This window comes from Callorhinus ursinus, unplaced genomic scaffold (assembly GCF_003265705.2).
Source record: "Callorhinus ursinus isolate GAN/ISIS: 27379988/994484 unplaced genomic scaffold, GSC_fseal_2.0 scaffold13, whole genome shotgun sequence".
NCBI lineage: Eukaryota > Metazoa > Chordata > Mammalia > Carnivora > Otariidae > Callorhinus > Callorhinus ursinus.
This window is the reverse complement of record NW_027397075.1, coordinates 43,754,855-43,773,892: the sequence shown is the minus strand read 5'-3', so window position 1 is coordinate 43,773,892 and position 19,038 is coordinate 43,754,855. Positions and strand designations below refer to the sequence as shown.

Below are 19,038 nucleotides of genomic sequence, written 5' to 3'. Positions count from 1 at the left end.
GAACTAACCAAGATAGAGGAAACCATGTGTACACTCCAGGACGGAACACTCGATTTAGAGTTAGCAGAGTCCTGGATCCAGCACCGATTAACTCTCTAACCTCAGACAAATCACCTAAACTTGCTGGTGCTCACTTTCTTCATCCGTAAAATCTTTAAAATGATAACACTTCCTTTATAGGTTTTTATGAAATCTGGATGACATAATGTATTTTAAAATTCTGAAATATCTGCAAACCTGTAAGCATTTCATAAATGTGATGTATTATAATCCTTCCGGTCCAAGGATCTGAAAACTCTGTGGCTCCCTATTCATATTAACAGCCAAAGAGGCAGACGAGTCCCAATCAAGTTAGAAATAACTTTAACAGCTGATTCTGGACTAAGTAATGGGCTGCTTAATAACAGAAGTTATTGGCTTGCTGCAAAACAAAACAAAACAAAAGAAAGCAAAACCAAAAACACAAATGTGTTTCAGTAGATTGAAATGCAAAAGGACTGTGAGAGAAGCCTGGCACCAAGTTCTGAGGCAAAATTGGCCCAAACCTCGGCACGATCCAACTTTCTCAGCATATGTTACTTCTAGAGATTTTACTGCCCTCCAAAATTTCCATGCGATGCTCAGCACCCCATGCTTGTCACTCCACATATCATCAAATCCCCTGGGCAGGGAACAGGGCTCAGGAGAAAGACCCACAGGTCAGAAATCTAAAGAGTAATTTCACCAAGACCAAATTAGAACAGAGCCACAAGCTACAAGGACAGAGCCTTTCAGATGTCAAGGTCTAGTGTAAGTAAAAGTGGTCACTGTTTGGGCAAGTTGGTGGCCAGACCTGCAGTGGGGCAGAGGATAAACTCCATCAGCACTAGGAAGTGATCTTCTTCCCAAAGCTTTCCCTGGTATTCCCTGCCTCACTTCAGCAAGGCATCAAGAACTTAACTCCTGTGTTCATCTTTAGGAAGATGATTTTTTAAAGATTTTATTTATTTATTTGACAGAGAAAGACACAGCAAAAGAGGGAACACAAGCAGAGGGAGCGGGAGAGGGAGAAGCAGGCTTCCCACTGAGCAGGGAGCCTGATTCGGGGCTTAGATCCCAGGACCCTGGGATCGTGACCTGAGCCGAAGGCAGATGCTTAACGACTGAGCCACCCAGGTGCCCCTAGGAAGATGATTGAAGACTCTGCTTCTTAGCCTTTCCTGACTTTGCTCACTAAACATTGACTGAGCACCACTCATTGTTTGTATGCTGGAAGTTTTGTTCATAGGATTGGAAACAGAGTGCCTACTGGTTACCTGGTCACAAGCACTGGACATACCAACTGGACAGCCCAATCTCTGGCTGAAAGTAATGTTCAACTGAGGCTTTTTTAGGTTGTAGGTGTGGTACCTGAGCTGAAGGGTGGATCAGAGCCAGTCCTTCAGACAAGAGTGAGGGTGAGGGATATTCTAGGTCAAAAGAACAACATGAGCTGAGAAGAGACACAGGACACCATGATGCATTTAGAATCTTTATGTCCAGGGGCACCTGACTGGCTCAGTTGGTAGAGCATGTGACTCTCGATCTCAGGGTTGTGAGTTCAAGCCCCATGTTGGGTGTGGAACCTACTTAAAAGAAATTTTAATTAATTAAAAATAAATAAATAAATAGAACCTTTATGTCTATATGGCTGGACTACAGGCTGTGTGTGGCTGAGAGGAGGCGGGAGAGGAGGCTAGAGAGATAGGCAGGGGCCAGATCACGAAAAGCCTTATAATACCGTGAGGACAATGCAAAGACTTTGAAGGGTTTTCAGCACAGAAGTGAAATGATTAGATGTGCATTTATTTTTTTTATTTTTATTTTTTAAAGATTTTATTTATTTATTTGAGAGAGAGAGAATGAGAGATAGAGAGCACGAGAGGGAAGAGGGTCAGAGGGAGAAGCAGACTCCCTGCCGAGCAGGGAGCCTGATGCGGGACTCGATCCTGGGACTCCAGGATCATGACCTGAGCTGAAGGCAGTCGCTTAACCAACTGAGCCACCCAGGCGCCCCTAGATGTGCATTTAAATAAACAGCAAGTCATATGTGTTCCAAGTAAAATTTGGAAAATCAGAAAAGCACCAAAAACCTATAAAAGATTTATTGAATATACTGGACACACTATAGCTCTAGGAAGAAACAACCTTTTATTCTTTCTCCTGCTGCTCTAGAAAACTCATTCTAGAATGAAATCCTTAGTTTTTCTGATCCCGTTTCATCACAAGAACGCTCTCAATGGAGTACTGTAAAGATCATGCCAAGTCCAGCGCTACACCTGCAGTCTCGTGTCCACATGGAAACCTCTCTCATCCCTCTAGATGGGCCCCCTTCAGTCTTGGAAGCTGAAGTGCAGGAGGAATGCATGCAAGGAAGATTTCTCTTCCTTTTCTACCCACCAAGCTGCTCTTTCCTGAGGCCCTTGAGGAAGGATTAGGTGCAAACTGTGCCCACTTATGTGACGGACACCGTTGTCACCCAGCATGGCATTTGTACCTTGGAGATCCTCCTACCAGGGACTGCTGGCTATAGAGCCCTTAGGCCAGATCTCTTCACTTCAAGTGGTTCTCTTGGGTGGCATCCCTCACACCATTCACAGGTGGCCCACGAATGAGTCCCCTCCACTCCATGGCCCACCCATCAGTGGAAGTGCAGCATCCTGCCAATGAGCCTTGTTTCTTCATTCTGCTGCAAGGCAGACCCCTCCAACCAGATTTTCACCTTTAGGCTTCTTATGGTGAAAGTCAATCACCAGTGCCTGTGTCCCTCAAATTCCAGAAGACACAGGTCAGGATCTCCAAATAATTCTTATGAAGCCCTCTTGCTTCGTTTAAGGCGAAAGCAAATTTCCCACGGCAGAGTGGCGATGGATAGATTGCAGAACACAGCAGTCAGACCAGTCTCTACAAAGAAACCCTTGCTCTGGCCTCTTAAACCTCCTAAAGAATGTCTTTCACCTCTCTTCCATAGCTTGAAGGTGGGCAGTGGGCTGATCCTGGCAGGGCCATTTCACAATATCTTTGCATGCCCTGCATAGCGAAGGGGCTCAGCACTTCCTTTTAGAATGTGCCAACGTAGGACCTACCCTAGTATTCTTAACCTTTGCAGGCTTGAGATAATAGCAGAAGTAACTTTCTGCACAAAATAAAAATCACCTGTAATCCCATGAGCTTTTTCCTCCTTTGAAAGTGTAGAGAAGTCTCCTTCCCTCCTCTTGTCTTTAACAGTTTGGTGTGTATCTTTTTTTTTTTTAAGATTTTATTTATTTTAGAGAGAGAACGTGCGTGTGCAAGCAAGCACGGGCAAGGGAAGTAGAGGAGGGGGAGAGGGAGAGAGAGAATCTGAAGCAGACTCGGCACTCAGCGCAGAGCCCGTTGCAGGGCTCAATCTCATGGCCCCGAGATCATGACCTTAGCCGAAATCAAGGGTCAGACACTTAACCCTCTGAGCCACCCAGGTGGTCCTGGTGTGTATCTTTTTAAATTATCTTTTATATTTATGCAAATCTAGAAGATAGATGGATAGATAGCTAGGTAGATAGATAGGTGATTTAAAAACATAGCTACAGAATGTTTGACATTGCTCTCATTTAGAGGTGGAATTTATGTTCCCTTCCCTTGAGTTGAGAGGCGGCTGTGACTGCTTGGACCAACGGAATACAGTGGAAATGCAGCTATGTGACTTCTGATGCTAGGTCATGAAGGGCCATGAGGCCTCCACCTCGGTCCCTGAAGACACTAGCCCTTGAAGCACTGAGCCACCATGAAAGGAATCTGATTCCCCTGAGGCTGTGCTATGGAGGCCACACACGGGTTCTCTGGTGGGGAGGCCTAGCTGGCTCCATCTTTAAGCATTGCAGCCCAGGTGCCAGACATGCAGAGAAAGATGGAACTGGAGGGTGTTATGCTGAGTGAAATAAGTCTATCAGAGAAAGACATGTATCATATGACCTCACTGATATGAGGAATTCTTAATCTCAGGAAACAAACTGAGGGTTGCTGGAGGGGTGGGGGGTGGGAGGGATGGGGTGGCTGGGTGATAGACATTGGGGAGGGTATGTGCTATGGTGAGCGCTGTGAATTGTGCAAGACTGTTGAATCACAGATCTGTACCTCTGAAACAATACATTATATGTTAAAAAAAAAAGAGCAGAAAGGGAAAAATGAAGGGGGGGGAAATCGGAGGGGGAGATGAACCATGAGAGACTATGGACTCTGAGAAACAAACTGAGGGTTCTAGAGGGGAGGGGGATGGGGGGATGGGTTAACTTGGTGATGGGTATCAAAGAGGGCGTGTATTGAATGGAGCACTGGGTGTTAATACGCAAACAACAAATCATGGAACACTACATCAAAAACTAATGACATAGGGGCGCCTGGGTGGCTCAGTTGGTTGGGCGACTGCCTGCGGCTCAGGTCATGACCCCAGGGTCCTGGGATCAAGCCCCGCATAGGGCTCCCTGCTCAGCGGGAAGCCTGCTTCTCCCTCTCCCACTCCCCCTGCTTGTGTTCCCTCTCACGCTGTCTCTCTCTCTCTCTTTCTCTGTCAAATAAATGAATAAAATCTTAAAAAAAAAACCCTAATGATGTAATGTATGGTGACTAACATAACATAATAAAAAAAGAGAGAGAGAAAAAAGAAAGAAGCATCTTAGGAGTAGGTCTTCCAACTCCAGCTGTTCCAGTCTTAGCCACACAAGTCATCGCTGCTCTAGATCTCACTGGGCAGAGAAAAACCAATGCTACTACGGTCTGCCTGAATTCCTGACCCACAGAATCCACGAGCATAATAAAATGGTGGTTGTTCTAGAACATCACGTTTTGGGATGGCTGGTTACCTAGTGATAGGTAACAGGAACAGACAGAGATAGTCCTGTTACCTGGTATATTCATGTTCTCATGGTAAGGATGGAGTAGAGAGGGGCAAGATTAGGGGCAGGAAGGCAAGGCTTTTGCAGCAGTCCACATGAGAAATAAGGGCTAAATTAAGGCAGTGGCAGGAGGAAGGAGAGGCAGAGCCCAACTGAGACATAGTCAGGCTCAACACTTCTGCCCCACAGGCCAGTGTCAAGAGCATAAAGCATAGGAGACAGGAGAAGAAGGTGTAGGGCAGGGACCCTCGTACAGATTATGAATGCACGTCTCCTTTGGCGGATCTCAGCTTTTTCCTGTGTGTGCAGAGTCGGCTTTCTTACCCCGGGCTGTGATTACATGGTTTAGTTCCACAAACGGGAGGCCCTGACTGTTAGGCTGTAGATTACATTAATCAATGCATTTTGTTTTATCTTAATGCTTACTTGAAAGCCTCTTCTACTTAGAAAGAAAATATATGCAAAGTAATGTACAAATCAGCAGAGCCTTGCCATCTTTTTAAGCTGAGCTCTTGGACCCCATCAGTGAACAAAGAGGCCCTTGGCTGAGCTGGGTCAGTCTACAGCAATCAGTCTCTGTGGGATCACCCTCCCTGCAACCGGACAGGGAGGTGGCTGGGAAGGACGCTGTGTCCAGAACAACAGAAAGATAAAGAAAAATTGTTCACAGGCATCTCGCTAACATGTTTCAAGATATACCAGGCCCAGACTGTCGAACAATATGTGCAGTAAGGTATAGTTTACATTCTAAAAAAGATATGCATTTGTGAATATGTAGAAACAAAAGACCAGAAGCATACAAGCCAAAAATGGTAAAGTTGTTATATTTGGGGCATGGAATGACTTGTTTTTTAAAAAGGATTTTTATTTTATTTATTTTGAGAGAGAAGGGGGAGGTAGAGGGAGAGGGACAGAGAGAATCTTTTTTTTTTAAAGATTTTATTTATTTATTTGAGAGAGATAATGAGATAGAGAGAGAGAGCATGAGAGGGGGGAGGGTCAGAGGGAGAAGCAGACTCCCCACTGAGCGGGGAGCCCAACGTGGGACTCGATCCCGGGACTCCAGGATCATGACCTGAGCCGAAGGCAGTTGCTTGACCAACTGAGCCACCCAGTTGCCCCGGGACAGAGAGACTCTTAAGCAGATTTCCTGCTGAGCGCAGAAGTGCGACACAAGGCTCCATCCCACGACCCTGAGACCTTGACCAGAGCCAACGTCAAGAGTTGGACTCCTAACTGACTGAGCCACCCAGGTGCTCAGGAATTAGTTGTTTTTATTGGTTTATTTGTTGGGTCCTTTCTGCTTTTTTATGTGTTCCAAGTTTCCTGCATCCATATTACTTCTGAAAATTAAAATAAAAAATGTTATGTTAGAAATCATTGGGCCTTCACAATTTCATCCACCCTGCCCATACTTCTCAGTACTAGTATTTCGGGCAGGTTCCACCTTAGATCAACCTACTATTCTTCATCTTACTAGATGAGGAGATCACGAATACAATAGGGAACCATTATCTGCACAACCTTTAGGGACCTTCTTATTCTCCCTTCCAGAATTCTTTTCTTAACTTTCTCTAACACTCGCCCCATTCTCCAAGTGCTCAGGACAGCATCTGAGTCCCCCCTAATCCTTTCTACAGTGCCAGGTCTGTGGTCTTTATTAACTGATGTCTGTGCTCCCAAACCACTTCTCTCTCTCTCTAGCACCTGCTATATTCTCCCATTCCCCACCCTCCACCAAGTACCTATTTCCCAGGTAGATCTCAGGGAGATGTTAGTAACAGTCAATACATATTAAACTAATCCACATTTCCATAGCTAATGGCTTCATAGTCACTGGGTTTTAAAAGAGGTTGTCCAGTTAGTGTTACTGCATCTCTAATTGGTGATACTAAAGTTTCAGTTAAATGCAGATTTTCACGCTTCCACTAAACCCGCACGCAAGCAGGTCACAACCTCTTTTAGCCAAGCAGGAAAGTTTCCTGTAGCCAGGCGCCATCGCCATTACCATCAGAGAGCAGGAACCAATTCAGTCATGTTGAGAGATGCCGAGATGGTGCCCAGACTCATCTACAGTTGGAACTACAGGGCTAGAGTGCAAGAAACTAATTTCCTCCTGGCCTGAAGTGCCCCAGGTCACCCATGGTTACAGGGAAAATGACAGGAGTCATGCGCCTCCTGAGCCAGCTCATCCGGAGCGTTGTGCACAGTGAAGCCCCTCAGTATCAGTCGGTATATGCAGAGTGCATGCTGTCTCACCCCCATTAGTTCCAAGGTTTGAACTCTGATATCCCGGGAAAAAAGGTTAGGGAAACTGCAAAATGTGGCAGTTACAAAAAGCACTTCAAACCGATACCTGCTGGAGAAAGAAATGCAGACAAGCTTCTGAATTCTAGCCAGTGGGCTGATTCAAAACAAAGCTCTCCCTGCTCAAGAGAATTCCTTCCCTGGGCAGCTTTTTAGTGGTTTGAAGGGTTTTCTGTGGCTTCTTTCTGTGGAGGAGAGGTGGGGATCTTGTTTTGTTTTGTTTTTGTGTTAAGGTTTCATTTATTAAACAAATATTTGTTACTACTTACTATGTGCCAAGTATTGAGCCCCGCACTGATGATTCCATTATGAATATGGCTCATTCCGCGCTCTGAAAGAGGGGACAGTCTAGTTAGGGAGTGGCAGTGGGGATTGGTGCAAATGATGAAACAAACGGAAATAAAATAAATGAAGCCCTCTAGGTGGGTATCAGAGAACAGAGACGAGGAAATGCTTAGTCCTTCTACCAGGAGAGAGGCCCCGGTGGGAATGGAGTTTGGAGGGTGGGAGGGAGGCTGAGAGCCAGGGAGGAGCCTGGAGGAAAGTCTAGGATAATTGGTCAACCAGGGGTATAGGAGAGGTCCAAGAGAGGACAGAGAGTTGAAAGAATTAGAACTTGTTCATCTACGAAAGACAGTTCCAACCGGAGATTTTTATAGCAGTGTATTTTTCCTTTGCTTCTTTTTTTTTTTTTTTAAGATTTTATTTATTTATTTGACAGAGAGAGACACAGCAAGAGAGAGTGGGAGAGGGAGAAGCAGGCTTCCTGCTGATCAGGACCCTGGGATCATGACCTGAGCCGAAGGCAGCCGCTTAACCAACTGAGCCACCCAGGCGCCCCTTTTCCTTTGTTTCTTGTTTAGCTCTAAAATTAAAACTAAGTGGAAACATTCTGTAACCCTTGCAAATTGAAAGGGTACAATCTGATCTGTTCATTTCACACAGTTAAGCTCCTTCAATTCTTCCTTTCTCTGCTGTGAGTCTTTTGGATTCACACTCGTCCTAGAAGATAGATCAGAGAACTAAAAATAGAAAAAAAAAAAGAAAAAGTGAAAGTCCATCCTTTTTAAGTAGTTGGTTTATATTTTATAATCCCAAAGACAATCAGAGGAAGCAACTAATGTTTCTGTTTAACTGATTCAGTTAAAATGATTGAGAAAAAGCTGGAAACGAAAAGCTACACTTCGACTTTATTTCCTCAATTACCTGATAATTGGGAGATAACTACAGAATATGCCACATCCACTCCGAAGTATATTTACACGAAAAATGCCAGAGGTCTGGCTCCCTATTCTTTCTCTCTAAACAAAGGGTTTCCAGATGCTCTAGATACACCTAAAATATATGCTCTTATATGGCAAACTGACTAAATATGTTTTCCTTTTAAACTAATTTTTTAAATTATAAGCAATATATGCTTATGGGTTAAAAGTACAGAAAGGAAGAATACTCTCGCCAGAAGTAATCCCAGTCAATAACTTTGGGAATATATGTATGACAATGACAGGATTATGTTGTAGATAATGGTATCTCCAGAATTTCTACTTTAGAGAGGCTTAGGACGGGGCCATCTGGTTGGATGCAAAGGCTGGGAGAGAAGCTGCATTTGCAGAGTCAGCGGTTAGCATTTGGGTTGACGTTGATTTGCCATGGTTTGTGGGGTGGAAGCTGGAGGAGGTGATGGGAGAACCTAAAGCCTCCTCTGAGCCACCATGGCAAGCTGCACATGTACATATTCCCACAACTGCTTTTTTATTTAAAAATATGTCTTGGGGGTGCCCAGGTGGCTCAGTACGTTTCGCGTCCAACTCTTGATTTCAGCTCAGGTCACAATCTCAGGGTGGTGAGCTTGAGCCCCGTGTTGGCCTCTGTGCTGGGTGTGGAGCCTGCGTGAGATTCTCTCTCTCTCCCTCTGCCCCTCCCCCTGCTCACATGCTCTCTCTCTCTAAAAAATAAATAAATGAAAATATGCCTTGAACGTTTCACCATGTCATCAACGCAAACAGATCTACCACCTTCTTGTATAATAGTTAATATGACTGCATTGTATCTAACTAGACTATCGATAAACATTTAAACTTTTAAAACCTTTTAATAAGCATTCTCTTGTGCTTATGTGTATATATGTGTGTGTATATTTGTATATATGTATATAAAAATCTTCTGCTCATAGCACGAGAACTTCTATAGACTAGATTCCTAGAAAGGAACTTCCTAGGGTGAAAGATATGTACACTTAAAATTTTGACAGAAAATCATCATCATCTAATATATAGTTAATATACAGTTCAATAAATAGTTGTTACATGGCCCTAATACCATTGTGATGGCAGAATACTTATATGATTAATAGAGTGACCATATAATCTAGTGTCCAAGACAGAACACTTTTGAAAGAGGAGGTGGATGCTGTTAATTATTATACTAGGACCACAGGAATTAACCAGGACAATCATGGGGAAACTAAGATATTTGGTCACCCTAATAATTATTAACATAAACATTATTAACGAGAATCGTATTGCTGACAATTTAAGAAACCTCTAAAAATAACTTAAGAAATTTCAATTATCCTTTACTCCTTCCCAAACTTATATTCTCACTCACACAGCATTACACTGAGCTGGTATACAAATCTTCCAGCAACCTACTTGTTGGATCTTGTCTTCATGACAGCAAACTAAAAGTTTAGGGAAAAGAGGAAGAATTTACTTCTAAATATGTGGCACTATTAAACTTTTCATTTGAAAAAGGAAGATGTCCAAACGGAATCATTGTTGGATATCGAAATATCTCGTGGAGGGGTGCCTGGGTGGCTCAGTCGTTTAGCGTCTGCCTTCGGCTCAGGTCATGATCCCAGGGTCCTGGGATCGAGCCCCACATTGGGCTCCCTGCTCCTTGGGAAGCCTGCTTCTCCCTCTCCCACTCCCCCTGCTTGTGTTCCCTCTCTCGCTGTGTCTCTCTCTGTCAAATAAATAAATAAAATCTTAAAAAAAAAAAAAAAGAAATATCTCGTGGCATAAAAATAATATGGAAAGAAGAAAACAATGTTTTGAAAAATAGTAATAACACATTCTGACAACACATTTGCTTTCCGTAAATCTAGCGTCAGCATTGCCTGATAAGCTCAGAAAATACAGAAAAGCAGTGAAAAGAACATAGTTATATTCGGTTTTCTAAGGCCATGACGTGGGTCTCAGCAGGCTAAATTTCAGGTAATCTCTGAACTAATGTTGATTTTTACGGCTCACCCTAAGAATATACATTCTCTTTGACGTCCCGTAAAAAGCCAGTGGGGCTCGGCCTACTTTTTCGGTTCTTTATGGACAGTCCATGCCCTGGGGTACTAGACACGTGGCCTTCTGAGAGTGGAATCTATTGCATGTATCACTTCCCCTTTCCAAGACAGCTGGAAGAAAAACTTATCTTGCTCCCAGGCAGGATCAATCTATGGTGAAAATCTGTGTGAGTTCAAGAGAGGACTTGTTCCAGATGGAGGAGGAGAGCCCATCACATGCCTTGTATCTGTGTTCCTGTCCCTCCAGCCCTGCCCTTGGTTCTTCATTAAGGATTGCATTGCTTTTTCTGCCTGTTATCCAGGCTCAGGAAGAAAGCCCTTGATGGGTTAATGAATCGCCCAGCATACTGAATCATCTGTCTTGTGTTTCTCACTAAATGAGAGGCTTTAACAGATCAGCGCTGAGGTGTTGAGAAGAATGCTTCTAGCTAATGGCAAGCTGTTGAAAATGCCTCAGAGCCTTACAACCCGCCACCTGAAGCCAACCTGACCAGAGGGTATTTTCCAAAACCTTTCTTGTTTCCCCTTTTGTCCATTGGTTGCTAATTCAAAAAGTGGATGTAATGGCCCCCCCTTTTTTTTAAAGCTGAGGTATTACAATAACATAATGCTTATTAAGAGCAACTATGAACCTACTTTGATATTTTTTTTCAGTATACAGCACTATTCCCACCTTCTCACATGGACTTTGTTTGGATTAAGGCCTGCATTGGCAAAACATTTGAAATTCATTTTGTTTCTGTGAAACTGTTTGCCTTTGTCAAAAGCTATCTGAAAGCTGAGATCAATCTATAGATACTGACAAAGATAGCTGAGATGTTTGTCAAAAACAAACAAAAATTGCCAAACAGTATGTACAGCAGATCTCATTTATGTAAAAATATGTATAAATATAATATGTGTTAGTATATGGATAGAGGAAATTTAAAAGACCAAAATGTGCACCACATTATTAATAGCTGTTACGTCTAGGGGTGGAATTGCCAGGGCTTTTTACTTCCGAAGACATCTGGATGATTTGCTTTTTATACAATAAGCATCTGTTACTTTTCCAACCCGCAAGAGGAAGGAGATTCAAAAATAAAGTTACTAAGAAGGATTGAACTGATTTCTTAGTCTTACAATCAAATGGGCTGAGCTAACCAAAAGCAAACATAAGGAGCTTCATGGGGAATGAACGAATGGTCTATGATGTAGAAGGCGGCACTATTATATATTAATAAATATTACAGGTACACTTCTGAGGGCAAAGGGAAAAGACAAGTGCCAGAGAGAGAATTTTCTACAGGTATTACTCATTAAAAATAAACTTGTTTTAAAAATAAAGTCATTTTTTAATCTGCTTGGAGAACTTTTTCAAACTCAGAATTATTTTAGAAAAGTACCATTTTGTTTATATAATCTCAACTCTCAGGTTAGGAAAATGTTCCGCTAGATTATGTCAGATGTTAGGTGGAAGTGCCTAAGGGCAAATTATTGATACGTCGTTCAATCATATCGGCTCTAACCTACTATTTTGAGTCACCCAGGGTGGTGTAGGGGAAATTACATAGGTTTTAGAGATTCAACCTGGATTCAACTCTCCCCTCTCCCACTATACTTGCAAATTGATCTTGAGTAAGTTACTTAACCTCACAGAGCCTCAGCTTTCTAAATTAAGTACATTTTGTAACAACACTGCATGGGGTGGTTATAGCTTTAAAAAATTACCTGTAAAATGCATTTTATAACCTGTAAAATCCTCTAGCATACAGTAGGTACTGAATATTGAGTGAATGAATGACAGAATATTATTCTAGAGTTTGTGAACTGTCCATACTGAAATGAAAGAAAGAGGGGGAGAGGGAGAGAGGGGAAAGGGAGGGGGGGAGAGAGAGAGAGAGAGAGAGAGAGAGAGAGAGAGAGAGACTCATTTTAGTTTCTTCAGCTGTGGAATTTTTGAACAATGAAAGTGACCGTTATGATTTAGAAAAAGAAAAAAGTAGCAATTGTTGAACGAAGGCCCTAGATTTAGAATAATGCTGCCAAATTCTGAAATTGCCACGCACACATTACATACAGCACCTGTCATCCTTCGATGCTATCTCAAATATCACTGCCTTTGGGAGGCTTTCTTAATTCCCAGGCAAAGGTAGGAACTCCCTCCCAGTGAAGGCCAGGCATGAAAAGATTAGCTGTGCCAATGAGATGCCCTTTCAGGGGAATTAAAACCAATAGAATCAAAAGAACTTGCCAGTTGGAGAGAGGAGGCCCCTCACAAGTGTGAGTTCCCTTCGTGATAGTTTCCAAAGTGACAGCTCCATCACCTGAGTCTATTCTCGGGCCCACAGTTGGGAAAGACGTAAAGTCAAGCGTATGTTCAAGGATGTTTTAACTTAGTTATCCTCCACAGGTAGTTTGAGAGTATGGGAGCACCTCAGAAAGAAGTCTAAAATCCTTGTTCTTTTAGGGCACCTGGGTGGCTCAGTTGGTTAAGCGACTGCCTTCAGCTCAGGTCATGATCCTGGAGTCCCGGGATCGAGTCCTGCATTGGGCTTCCCGCTCAGCGGGGAGTCTGCTTCTCCCTCTGGCCCTCTTCCGTCTCGTGCTCTCTATCTCTCATTCTCTCTCTCAAATAAATAAATAAAATCTTTAAAAAAATAAAATCCTTGTTCTTTTATTTATTTTTTTCCAAAGATTTTATTTATTTATTTGACGGAGAGAGACACAGCGAGAGCAGGAACACAAGCAGGGGGAGAGGGAGAGGGAGAAGCAGGTTTCCCGCCGAGCAGGGAGCCCGATGTGGGACTCGATCCCAGGACCCTGGGATCAGGACCCGAGCCAAAGGCAGACGCTTAACGACTGAGCCACCACCCAGGCGCCCAATCCTTGTTCTTTTAGAAAGAACTTGATCTGACAGCTTGTGGTTAGCCGGCCCGCCATTACTCGTTCTTCCCTAATCCTTCAGCCCTCGCCTTGGCCACATGATGCTCCCGCCCGGCGATGTAGACACGAGTAACATTTCAGGGAATTCAGAGCCAAACACTTCAGAGGTGACTCTGATTGCTGGGACAGAGAAAGGAGCCAGAGTTCTAAATTTGACGTTAACAGCCAAACTGTTGACTTAAAATCCACTTGAGCAGGGGAAGATGCCTGACGATTGTGAGTGTGGTTAGAAGAGCCTCAAACAAAGCTGGTAGATATCCATGCTGGGCAGTAGGCAGTGGAGGAAGGGGTGAGGAGCTCGTGAAGAAGTATTCAGGGAAGAGACCAATGCCAAGATCGTCAGTCGTCTTTTTTTTTTAATGATTTTATTTATTTGACACAGAGAGAGACAGCGAGAGAGGGAACACAAGCAGGGGGAGAGGGAGAGGGAGAAGCAGGCTTCCCGCGGAGCGGGGAGCCCGACGCGGGGCTCAATCCCAGGACCCCGGGATCATGACCTGAGCCGAAGGCAGATGCTTGATGACTGAACCACCCAGGCGCCCCATCGGTCATCTTTTCCGAAGAGGTTTTGGTGGGAAGGTGCAAACAGAATTCAGACTACAGTGAATTTTAAAATGAAGCTGGACGAGGGAAGTAGAGCAGGGATTACTGACAATCTTTCTAAGGAGAATGGCACAGAAGCAAAAGTGTCCAGACAGGCTTGGCATCCTTCACTGCTCCCTTCCCACCCATGGGCAGCGCTACAGACATCCTGTCAATTGAGGCTAGACTCTAGGTATCCACACTCTGAGAAATCTTCCTGCTCTGGTTCCCATCCAGTTTCCTGAAACTTTTGGCTCTACCTTCCTATCCCCAGCTATAGATCCTTTAACTCCCATCCATTTCCCCCCTCTCTGCCCAGTATGTTTTGGATTGATATGGTGTTTGACCGTCTCTTTTGCTCTCACTCTGTGTCACCTGCAGCGCTGCCTTCATTCCCCTTTGTGCTCCCCATCTTAGGGCTCTACTTCAGCAGCTTCTCAACTGGGCACCCAGACCCCAATTCCCGGCCTCCCTGAGCCCAGTTTGAACAGAACGGGTTCAGAAGGAGAGAGATAGGCACACAGGATGGAGGACAATAAAGTCAAGGAAGTGTCGGTTGGCTTCCCTCTCAGAGGGACTGGTTAGAGGGAAGGAATCAGTAGAAAAGGTAAAGTTTCCTGAGTGAGTGGGAAAGAGTTAAGGGCACAGGCAGAGGCCTTGACCAGAGGAGGGGACACCTCAGCCTCTGAGATAAGACAGAAGGAGATAACAATGAAGATGGGCACAGTGGACTTTGTAGGAGGCGAGGATTCTGCTGGGAGTGAGGGCTGTGGAAGTCAGGCAAGAGATTTGAGCTTCTGAAGGTTTGGATGGTCAGTCAGGGGAAAGGGAGAGTGAACTAAGCAAGAAATAGCATTTTGAGTAACCCTGTCAGACCAGTAGAAGCTGGAGACCCAGGACTTGTAAGTCATTTTCTCCAGAATTGCTTTAGCCCATGAAGACCATCTCTTGTGAGCCAGGCTGACCATAAATCCTGGTGATTAAGGCCAGCAGACCCGTCTTGGTTTAGCCTGAGGGTCAGATGCATTGTGCCTAGGACATTGGAGGAATCAGAACAGAAGAAACTTAATGTCCCTTCAACTCATCTCTTAGCTCTGTGAAAGGAAGTGAATGCCCTGTGGGCCACATAACATTGATTTGCCAGGAGAGTAGTAGAGCATATGGAGAAATTACCGTTTTCCATGATCAAAGCCAATGTCTCACTTGCTGCACCCTGGCGCTACCCTGATTGAGCCCTGATGTTGACCCAGCCTGATTGCCAGGCTTTCTGCTACCACTGGAAATTCTCATGACCCTCGCTGCCCATTTTCCAGTAGAGGCTGAGCTTGTGGCTTTCCTGGTCTCTTTGCCACACAGGACAGGGGAGTATCCTGGGTAGAAACTATGAAAGATTCTGAGGCAGGTCAAGCTTTGTGTATGAAGTTTGATCTAGACGGAGGGTGCCACTTGGGCCATTCACGAACTCCAACAGTGTTGCAATCTTGCCGACTACTTTGCAGCAGGGCTCTGGATCCTGGCCCATGACCTGCCTGGGATGTCATTTCCAACAGCCTGACTGGACCCTCCATGATGAACTGTCTGGGAATGTTCAGGGGTTAAAGACACAGCTGCTGTTGTTCTCTGGAATGAACCACTCCGCACAAGGGTGCTGTGCCCAGGGAACCCAACCTCCACCATCAGGAAATGCTGGTGAGGAAGCCCTCAGCTGGTGAGGAAGACAGCCAGGATTTAAGGGATTTTCCCTCCTTTCCTTGCCAGTCTATCTACCTTCCTGAGAACGTTCTGGCACCCCTGCAGTTTTGGGGAGCCAAAGCTCCCTTGTAGCTCAGGCCCTTATAATCACAGTCCTAGGATTCCAAATGCAAAGGATAAAAAAGTAAGTGCCAAGTACCCACACATTCCAAAACAAAGTGCTGGACCACCTTTGCAGAAACTGCTAGTCTAGCCGTCACCCATCCCTACCCTATAAAGGAGTGAAGGCGAAGAAGCTGGTGGGGGATTGACTCTGAGAGAGTGGGTGGTGTGCTGTGCATCCCACCTCAAACACAAGGAATGGGGAGTAGGGGTTTTCTTCTTACCTCAGGCCAAATGCATAAGCTTCAGGGAAAACTTAACGAGTTTGACATGTCCTCAGGGTTAGCTCACTAATTTGTGGGACACAGGGCAAAATGCAAATGTGGGGCCCCTTGTTCAAAAAGGGGGAAATGGAATTAAAAGTACTAATTTTTTTTTAAGTGGGGCTGTACTATGCTCTAAGAAACAATTTCTCTTGAAGGCTGTAAGGTCTGCTTGGGCAAAACTCAAAGCCTGGGTCCTTTAGGAATTAAGAGATGAAAAACCATATGCTTTTCATGAATCGCTTACTGTGTGCTGCTGTGTCATTTTGTTTCATCCTTCATGACAAACCCCAGGTTTAGAGGCTCCAAAGTCTGGTTCTTTCTATTGTACTTTAATGTCTCCCATGGAAGATAGGAAAGGGTAGACTGCAGGCGTTTTCTGAGCATCTACTCTTGGTTGCACGGTGCCTGGTGGAATTGGTCCAGCTCTTTGAGGATGAGCTTCTGCTTCTGGACGACTTTCCTCCAGGCCCTCCACATATGCACATAATCTCCACTATTCATGGCAGCCGTCTGGCCACGCGCAGCATTGCTGGAATGCTGGTGGAGAAAGGAACAAAAATGTGTCCCATCCTCTTATATGTTCATTTGTTCATTTGTGACAGTAACTTACCCTTTCTTCCTTTGTACCCCTGAGTTCCCGGCACAATTGCACCTCCTCTTCTTCCTTTTAGGCTTCTCTTTGTCTAGGGCCAGAAAACTTAATGAAAAGACAACTGAGAGGTTATGTACATGATGAAAGGAAAATAAATTATTTCAGGGTAGCAGGCTTTCTGAAATGAGATTTCAATGTATTAAACAAACAAACCAACCAAAAATGACCTGTCTGGCCAATTATATTATTTGTCCAAGAATTATTTTATTACTCGATTCAGCCATAGGTCCCTGTAACTAACTGCTATCAAATAAAACAAAAAGGGTCATAATTAAGCAGAAGCCGGGCAATGAGGTTGATGATCTTTTCCCCTAAGGCTGGGATCTTGGATTACATGTAAATTCATGACCGTATTTGATGCCTTGTCGGAAACATGGTCTGAAAGCCTGGAGCTGCAAGTAACCTTGGCAACGAAGCAAGAAGGGAGAATGGCCTAGTGTGGGATCCAAAGATTCCAGAGTTGAAAGTTTCATGGTGGCCATTTAGTCCAGTCCCTTTGTCTGAGGTATGAGAAGACCGAGGTTCAGAGATGCTAGATGAACTTTCTAAAGACACCCACATAATTAAGGCGGGGTTGAGCCAGGAACCTCTGTCTTCCTGACTATAAGTTCAGGGCTTTCTCTATACACACTGTTATTTTGTCCCTGGTTTATTTCTGGAGGTTTTTTTTGTTTACTTGCCTATTTACGTTTAAGTGTTTTTGGGGGCGCCTGGATGGCTCAGTTGGTTGGGTGTCCGACTCTTGGCTTCCACTCAGGTCATGATCTCAGGGTTGTGGAATCAAGTCCCATGGTGGACTCCATGCTCAGTGTGGAGTCTGCTTGCCCTTCTCCCCCTCCTTCCCCCCTCCCCCTCTCGCTCTCTCTCTCTCTCAAACAAATAAATAAAATCTTTTTTTAAAAAAAAGTTTATACCAGCAGAAACGAGAATGCCTATTTCTCCACACTTTTGCCAATTCTGGAAATTCTTAAGCTTTTTGAGTTTTCGGTTTTAATTTTGTGTATTTCATAGATAAGAATGGCATATTGTTGCTCTAATAGGCATTACCCTAATTACAACTGAGGCTAAGTATCCTTTAATATGTTTATTGGCTACTTACATTTCCCCTACTGTGAAATGCCTGTTTATATCTGAGGCACGCTATTCTATTGATTTGTAGACTCTCTTTGCATATGGTTACTATCCTTTTGTTATATATTTTGAAAACATTTTCTCTTAGTTTGGTTCTTGCGTTTTAATTTCATTAGTGATGTCTTTTGTCATAATGGAGTTCGTAATTTTTATAAAGCCTAATATATCAATACTATCCTCTGGAAACTCTCCATAGACAATTGAAAGATCAACCTGGAAATGACACGGATTACTTGTACTCACAACTCGTTGGGCAACTGGTCACATGGCCCCACCTAACCACAGAGGGACCAGAAGTATAAGCCCACACCCAGAAGTATAAGCCCACACCCAGAAAGCTTGAATAACTGCCACAATGGTCTAAATCAGAAAGAGACCAAGAGAAGCAAGGGAAGAACAATAGAGCGGTAAAGGAAGGGTTAACATGTCTCCAGGTATTAGCCAGGAAAACTGTAATCAAGTGATAGAAAATTAATTCCAGTCGAGTTAGGAAGATGAGGCTTCATATGAAGTATGCCTGTCATATGATTCCAAGATGGGCACATTTTCTCAAGAAGCTGGGAAGATACAGATCTTAGCTCTTAGCATTCAAAGAATGAGCATAGGACTATTGTGTTTGCTTATTAGCCATCGACTTTAATCCTGATGTGAAGGGCTTGTATAGATCATCCAAATATTAAGTCACCAAGCCAGAGGGTATTTTTGAACTCATCTGGGGAGTGGCAGAGCTGTCTGTTCTTGAATAAATGCCTGCCCAACCCCCATCCTCTGTAAGCTCTTTCAGTATGTGTGTGTGCACTTCTGTGAGAGAAAAATCAATACCTTCTTGGACAGATGGAAATTGAGCTATGTCAAGGCATACATGCATTGTCTGATAGCATCTTTCTGCCAGGAATCTAATATATTGATCAAATTTCCCTGGCAGAGCATCCATATAATATACAATGGAAACGAGAGGCTAAAGGTAGGAACGTCGGCGATACATTTTTTGGAAATGTCTCCTTTCACCAAAAAAAATCAAAGCTTGAGATCTTCATGCAGGGCACTGCCTCTCCTGATGAGTGCCCTAATCTTGCAATTTCTGGCAGGGGTCCCAAACAATGGGCTCTCCTATCTGCTCCTGTGGTTCACCTG

The 19,038-nt window shown here is 44.0% G+C and overlaps 1 non-coding gene across 1 annotated transcript; it reads left to right on the top strand.

Moving 5' to 3' along the window:
- Positions 1-1,525: 1,525 nt before the first annotated feature.
- Positions 1,526-1,598, top strand: TRNAE-CUC (transfer RNA glutamic acid (anticodon CUC)). The gene has a single exon. It is a non-coding gene; the product is annotated as a tRNA-Glu (tRNA).
- The last annotated feature ends 17,440 nt before the right edge of the window (positions 1,599-19,038 follow it).